General features: G+C 31.2%; 1 long non-coding RNA gene across 1 annotated transcript; it reads left to right on the top strand.

The window, feature by feature from the left end:
- Positions 1-2048: 2048 nt before the first annotated feature.
- LOC127069936 (uncharacterized) lies at positions 2049-3831 on the top strand. Its single transcript, XR_007783791.1, has 3 exons — positions 2049-2415; positions 3255-3408; positions 3487-3831. It is a non-coding gene; the product is annotated as an uncharacterized LOC127069936 (long non-coding RNA).
- Positions 3832-8546: the final 4715 nt, after the last annotated feature.

Raw genomic sequence — 8546 nt, forward strand, 5'->3', positions numbered from 1 at the left:
TGACACGAGACAGAATGACGAAGTAGAAAAGCGACAAGAAATTCCTAGAGATTCACCTAGAAAGAGAGAGAGAGAGAGAGAGAGAGAGAGAGAGAGAGAGAGAGAGATAAAAATAAGAACATCTCTGTATGCGTATGTGTATGTAAGAAAGAGAGAGACTGAAAAAGAGACAGAGACAAACAGAGAGAGAAAGAGAGAGAGAGAGAGAGAGAGAAAAGGAAATATAGAAAGACAGAAAGAAGAACATTTCTGTACACGTATGTGTATGTGAGAAAAAGAGAAAGAGAGAAAGAAAAAGAGAGAAAAAGAGAAAAAGAGAAAGAAGCAACCAAAGTGAGAATCCTTCTCATCGTACTCGAGTCACGCACGATCGACGAAATCTCGGACGTTTTTCGTGAAAGCTCACATTTCTTACCTTCCGTTTTTTTTCTTTTTTTCATTTGCTTGATTTATTTATGTTCTTTTATTTTTATTTTGTTATCTTTCCCTTCAGAAAGGAGTTAACGCGACGTTCGACCTTCGGACGAAAGGTTAAGCCATTAAAAAGTAATCTTTATCACGTATGTTTATGCACACGTATAAATATATTGATAAAACGATTCGACTTAACTTTTACTCTTTTCTTTTTTCTTTCTTCTTTTTTCTTTTTTCTTTTTTCTTTTCTTTTCTTTTCTTTCTCCCTTTATCAACGTTGTTATTTCTCTTCGAACTTTTGCGTTTAAGCGCGTTCGTGGCAACGTTTTAATCGTTAACTATCCTTACGTGTTTTCCTAAACGTGAAACTTTATTAACCTATTATATCGTTCGTATTCTAAGTTGCTCTATTTTTCTTTCAAAACTCCTTTTGACTTTCCTGCGATTACTTCTCTCGCGAAGCCACGTTTCTCTCTCCTGGCGTGCTTTCGAGAGAAAAAAAGCAAGAAAGAAAAAAGGAAAGAAAGAAAAAAGAAAAAGGAGAAGGGTGGAGAAAAAGAAGAAAAGAAAGAAACCTTTGAACAAAAGTGTTCTAACTTGAAAGCAATTCCGTGTGCGTAAAATTTCTTTCACAGGGAAGAATAAAGAAACACTAACTCGACGAACCATTTTGAAAATATCATAGTAATTATGTCGATCGGAATTTGATTCGTTGATCTCGATACAATTTTTATTAATATATTTATTTCGTAACTCGTTTATGCGAATTCGAACGCAATGTTTATTCTTCGGACGATTGTTATATCGAGTTCTTTGTAATTTTCATTCAAAAATTCTCGATTCGATATCTCTCTCTCTCTCTCTCTCTCTTTCTCTCTCTATTTTTCTTTTTATTCTTTCGTATATTTTATTCGGATTTTTCGAGTTCACGGAGTTCGTCGAGTACGTCGATTCTTTTTCATCGCGACAATTTCTACAAAATTTCTGCTTTTCTTCTCTCATTCAATGCCGATTACGTCTTCCTTATTTTATTTTCTTTTTTCTTTTCGTTCGTTCACCAAAAGTATCGTATCGGTTCTCTCGTTTTGTTAAGTTATTTCGAGCATAGTATTATTCCTTTCTTCAAATAAAAGAATAAAAGAAATTCAACGAAATATTGGAATATCGAAATTCGAAATATTGGACTTTTCCATTAATTATCTTTTCATAATCTTCAAAATGGATTTAATTAACTAAATTTCATCATCATCATCATCATCATCATCATCATCATCATCATCATCATCATTTTTTTCTTCTTCTGAATACTTCGTAATAAAATATAATTTACTCGAATTAATGAACTTATTAATTCTCTAGGTTAATCGATTCGTTTGGATCATAAAACAAAAAATTCATCGTCGTCGCCATTATTTTCTTCTTTTTTTTAATACTTCATAATAAAATATAATTGTTAAATATCTTGACCTTGGGTTAATCTATCTATTAATTCTCCGAGTTAATTATCTTGTTCGAATAATAAAAAAATACAAAGAAAAAAAAAAACAGAGAGAAAAAAGAAAGAAGCGGTTTACCTTCGGTTTACGTAATCAATTTCGACGATTATCAATTTGCGAGATCTTCCGAAACACACATAACATAACTCCATTTTAACGATCGACTTTTTACCTTCAGAATTTCGACCAATCGCGTTTCAGTCGAACGATTCGCGATTCTACTAACGGGGAACATCGAGACATGTGTAAAACGTCTCGTAGAGAGAACTTAGTAAGACCTTTAAAACGAAAACTTTCTAACGTGTTCGACGTTCCTTTCTCGTGACTCCTTACAACGACCTCTTACCTCTTTGGATTCGTGTTTCCGAAGGTGGCACTCAAGAAGAGATAATCTGGGATTTCGGAAAGGGGTTTGCCTGCCTTTCCATTCCAACTTAACGTAAATCTTCGACAAGTGAAAATCGTTACGAGATCGTATGTGCATCATGATCGATTTTATATCACGGTATCTACGATCTAATCATTTTATCTCACGTGATTCAAAGTGATTCAATTCGAGGAATGAAATTCAATTAAATTTTGAAAGCTCGTTGAAATTTTCAGAGAGAAATTTTTCTTTCGAAAGGGGAAATTTTTCAAACGAATAAAAATAAGTCAGATCCCGTTTCTAAAGAAAAGGATTATTAATAATATTATATAATTGTTATCGATAATATATGAATCATGTCAAATCGAAATTCGATTAAATTTGTACGTAGACATTTTTAGAGAAAAATATTTGATAATTTTTCTTTTAAGCATAAATTTCTAATTCGAATGGAGATTAGACAGATTCCGTTTTTAAATAAAACGATTGTTAATAATATTATATAATTGTTATTGATAATATTAATAATATATGAATCATGTCAAATTGAAATTCGATTAAATTTGTACGTAAACATTTTTTGAGAAAAATAGTCGATAATTTTTTTGTAGACAAGAAAAATTTTTAATTCGAATGGAGATAAGTTAGATTCCGTTTTTAAATAAAACGTTTGTTAATAATATTATATAATTGTTATTGATAATATTAATAATATATGAATCATGTCAAATTGAAATTCGATTAAATTTGTACGTAAACATTTTTTGAGAAAAATAATCGATAATTTTTCTTTTAAGCATAAATTTCTAATTCGAATGGAGATTAGACAGATTCCGTTTTTAAATAAAACGATTATTGATAATATTATATAATTGTTATTGATAATATTAATAATATATGAATCATGTCAAATTGAAATTCGATTAAATTTGTACGTAAACATTTTCAGAGAAAAATAATCGATAATTTTTTTGTAGATAAGAACAATTTCTAATTCGAATGGAGATAATTTAGATTCCGTTTTTAAATAAAACGATTATTAATAATATTATATAATTGTTATTGATAATATTAATAATATATCAATCATGTCAAATCCATCGAATTGCCAAGAGATTTCAACACGAAATAGTAAGTTATATGTATTTATTTTTTTATTCTTTTTCGAACTTAAATATCTATTTTCTTAAATACGTGTATCATCGATAGGACGAGAAAGAAGGAAATATGATAATAAAGAACGGACGACTAACGGAACACGAGTGATCGAAAAAACATCCTTGACAAAGACACTCAAATATTATTACGACAGATTCAGATATTATCATTTTTATATCGCAGATAAATTGGATACTATCATCGCTGCTATTTGCTTGTGGATCATCAAATTATATTTCTCTTTAATGGGATATGGATAGATCATAAACCAGACCGAAACAATGATCGATGAGTAATAAATAAATTATCTTAATAAATCTTTTTTGATTATTCTATGTAACTTATTAATTTTCATTAAAGAAAATCTGACGTAATTAATCATCTTCATTAAACCTACAATCCGTTCATATTACATACTTATAAAAATAAAATGAAAGAGAAAGAAAATATTAATTAATAAATTATTAAAGTAATAAAACCACGACAAAAAACTATATATATATTTAAAAAAAAAAAAAAATCTAAACACGATTAGAAACTCTATCGTTCGGCACATATTCGTTCTCTACGCTTAGATCCTTTCTACTTGATAATTTGTAAAAGTCAGAAGAGGATCGATATTAGAGAAAAAAAAGTCTATGGCGAATTCGCGTTCGTTTCGCCATTTTCTCGGTTACGAAGAGAGAGAGAGAGAGAGAGAGAGAGAGAGAGAGAGAGAGAAAATTGTTCTCTTCCATACATTTTAGCCATTGCGCAATCCAATGGCAATTCTTTCCATTTCACCATCGTACACTACTTTCTTCCTACTTTCCTGTTGGAATCTCACGTCGCGGAAAGTTAAGATATTCACGAGTCGATCGTAAAAGATGCAGTTCAATCTAGATGCTAGCGAACTCCGACCATCTTTCTTTTTCTATCTCTTTCTGTCTATTTTTCGTCTTACTACGGTTACAAGATAAACAGAGAGCTAGCTTTCCATCCTATCCCTTTCCTATACCAATGAAAAAATTCTCAAGTTATTTGAAAAAAAAAAAAAAAAGAAAACAAAATAAAAGAACAGAAGAACAAAAAGAAAGAAAGAAAGAAAGAAAGAAAGAAGTAGAAACAACAAAGCTAATTTTCTTATCATCCTACACACGTTCGACTAATCTTGATTATTTATCACCACTCTTTGTCTACCGAATTCGAACGATTCTCTCTCTCTCTCTCTCTCTCTCTCTCTCTCTCTCTCTCTCTTTCTCTTTTCGAATATGTATAACACATAGTAAAGCTTATTCGAGTATGTGAAACACATAGTAAAGCTTGCGAGAGATAAAAAGGTTCGTTCGAGCAACGAAAGAGAGAAAGAGAGAGAGAGAATAAACATTGTTATATTCCGTAGGGAAAAAAGAATCGACGTGATAGAAAAAAAGCTTCTCAGTATCCCAACATCTCTCTCTCTCTCTCTCTCTCTCTCTCTCTTCCAATCCCTCTAGTTTAACCCTTGCTACTTTCTTCTTACAATCCGAGTTCTCGATCGATCTCAACGACGAGCATTTTCACAGATGTATGTATATCATTCTTCTCGCACGCTTTCTTTTTTCTCTTCTATTGTATGAAATGTGTGTCAGGTCGACGAGCCATCCTAAAGCTTGATGATCGTAACGTCAACGAAATGAGCTTCTTCTTTCTTTCTCTTTCTTTCTTTCTTTTCTTTTTTATTCGTTCTTTTCTAGTTCGATCAAAACCTCAGATCGAATCGTCGGATTATACGTATGGATCATAATCATACAGATGGAATTATCTTTCGACCTAATTCTTTTTTCTTTCCTTTTCTCAACCAGGGTTAATCCCTTCGAAAAAAAGTTCCAACGATCTTTTGCAAAAATTTATTTTGTAATTTTGTAATAATTCCAATCGAAAGTGATATATTTAGATTCGTTATCACGCTTCGTCAGATCCTCTGAGAAGCGTTTTATAAGAAATTATTATTTAATGAAATTATTATCGATTTCTATGTCGTAATGTTATAAAATGTCGGAGATAGAGAATACGATTTTATATTTGTTATATCCTAACATCTTCTGAAATTTTATAAGAGATTATTGTCTAATTAATTATCGATTACTATATCATAATGTTGTAAATAAGAAGAATGTTAGGTATAGAAAATATGACTTATATTTGTTACATCTTAAGATCTTTTGAAATTTTATAAGAGATTATTATCTGATTAATTATCGATTACTATATCATAATATTATCAATATGAAAAATAGATAGAGAATATGATAAGAATATAATAAATAAATCATTATATTTCAACGAAATAATAAGGTACGTTTGTGTTAAGTCGATGAAAATAATTTAAGTGTCAATCAACCGATACAATGGCTAGCCGATTCGTCGACGGTAACTGACAGCCATGATTTTGCGCACAATGAAGTGACGGTAGACAATCTCACGATTGACGGGTGCGAAACAATCAAAAGCGTATGATTCGTACAATTTTTCTTTTTCTTTTGATTACATCTCATGAAAAATTAATAAATTTACGAAAATACGACGTGGAATATGCATGGGAGAATATCAATTTTAGTAACGTTAACTTATCTATTCTCTATTATTATCGATATTTTAATTATCACACGAAAGCGTCGTGTATTTTTGTCACGTTATTCGAGCTACGATATTTTACGATTTTATCGTAATATTTCGTGGGTACGATTTTCTTCCTAAAAATTTCTATGAAAAAGAGAGAAAGAAAGAGAGAGAGAGAGAGAGAGAGAGAGAGAGAGGAAGAGAAAAAAAATCGACATTCATCGTGCATTAAAAGATGAATAAAATCGAATGAAATGGATTGGAAAATTGTAAGCTCGTTCGCAAGTATAGCAAAAGATACCGTAGTTATACAGTTACATATATATATGTATATGTGTATATATATATATATATGTACCTGCAAAATAAGGGAATATTTTCCTTTCGAATTTATCTCGAACGATTTCACGTTTTACCAAGGGAAATTTCGTAATTCCACGATCGGTCGATATGTTTTTCCTGCTCGATTAAGCGCCGTGCGTGTACACACCACAGTTTCGAATTTTATTTTCTTGCCACTTTTAATACATGCATACGTACATATCTATATATATATATATATATACACACATATGTGTGGTCGATGGCATCGACGTTTTACCAGGATAAATGCCGTAGTTAACTACACAATTTTTATTTTTACGTTACACATTGACTGTGTTAGATACGTTGCTTGACACCCATATTCGATTGGCTGCCGATAAAACGATTGTCGTTTTCATTTCCGTCCTTTGCTTCCTTTAAAACTGATTCTCCTATCTATCCGAATCGAAACGATACCAGTATTAAAATTCTAGCCAATTGTGTCTAGTAAATAATTCTGAATAAAATATCTTTAGAAATTGTTCATACACAGGTACGTACATACGTAGATAAATATATTGAATTATTAGTCTATTTTTGATCTCTACATTCTATTCATTCTTTCTCTCTCTTTCTCTGATTCCAGCTAAGCCTGGTCGATTCGATAATTTATCAGGATCATTTCGGTACTGGTCGAACGGCGGTAGAGCTCGGTCGAATTTATGATAACGATAACATTGAATAATTCGTGGCGAGCATTGATCGCAGACCGTTCAAAACGAGAGAGAAAGATAGATGGATACGGTTGGATAGATAGATAGCTACACACACACACACACAGAGAGAGAGAGAGAGAGAGAATAGTGCGTGTCTCTCAGCAAACTCGTAATTTTGCTGACAGTGAAGTAAAATTAAATAAAACTTATCGCTACAGCCTTCGTTATTTCATGGATATATCGATAATTCTCTTTTTCTTTTTTTGCAAAATGAAAATGGACATATTCGATGAGGAGTAAAAAAAAAAAAAAAAAGAAAAAGAGATTGATAGATAGATATAGCTGAATGAATAGACGATTAAATAGATAAATCCTTTAACAATCTTTTTTTTATATTCCTCGATTAAGAATTTTTTTAATCAGGAAATTAATTATTTATTATAGACTGTTGAGAAGTTACCAAATAAATTTATATCTATAAGTGTTTCGTAGAAAATTCATTGACCTCTCTCTTTCTCTTTTTTATTCTTCTCTCTTGTCGTCTCAATTCGTTCGCAACCATCGTGGTAACTTTATTCGGTTTACGGATCTGCCGAGCTCTTCGTGCTATGCTTTTCAACGATAAAACCTGAGAGAAAGAGAAACAACAAAAGAGAGAGAGAGAGAGAGAGAGAAAGAGAAATAGAGAGAGAGAAAGAGAAATAGAGAGAGAGAATGATAAGGCATACTTTTGAATTTTCCTTCTCCATCCTCAAATCCCTATTGCATCGTCCTCTCTGAGGTAACCCGTTCGACATACTTTTCGCATAGTTTTCTTCGAGTAACACGAGTACGCACAATCGCCATATTCGCGTAGTGCTAGGATTTAAATAGTTTCAGTAAAATTTCAAGCTGAGTTGATAGAAATCGTAAACTTCTTTCTCTTTTTATCTCTCTCTCTCTCTCTCTCTCTTTCTCTTTCCGTTTCTCTGTCTCTTACTTTCTTTCTCTACTTTACTCTTACTCCACTCTACTGTAGTCTACTATTCGTGGCAGGCTTGTTTTTCTTATGGTTTCTAATTCTTTTTTTTTTTTCTTTTTGATTTAGACATTCAACGCGTTCCTTAACGATGCACTATTCAACATACGAAACGAACAAGTTTTGTTTTGTTTTTCTTTTCTTTTTTTTGTTCACTTGTGTTAAACGCCACGAGTTGCGTTGAATAATTTTTGTTTACTTCTTTTCTTTTTTCATGCTCGTTAAGAAACATTTTTAATAGCAGCGAAAATAGTCGAATATTATATTATTTAATACCAGCGATAATAGTCAAACATTTTCCATTGGTCTTATTTCGAAAGAAATAAATATAAAATATAAAATTCTATATATATATTATATTATACATATATTATAGTACAGCATTATATATATATATATGTATGTATACGTATGTAGTATAAAATACATATATATACGTATCCATGTAATTTCTATCAGCCTTATAACATCAAGTACTTTTGCATCACAGCTTT

This window comes from Vespula vulgaris, chromosome 17, assembly GCF_905475345.1.
Source record: "Vespula vulgaris chromosome 17, iyVesVulg1.1, whole genome shotgun sequence".
Classification (NCBI taxonomy): Eukaryota; Metazoa; Arthropoda; class Insecta; order Hymenoptera; family Vespidae; genus Vespula; species Vespula vulgaris.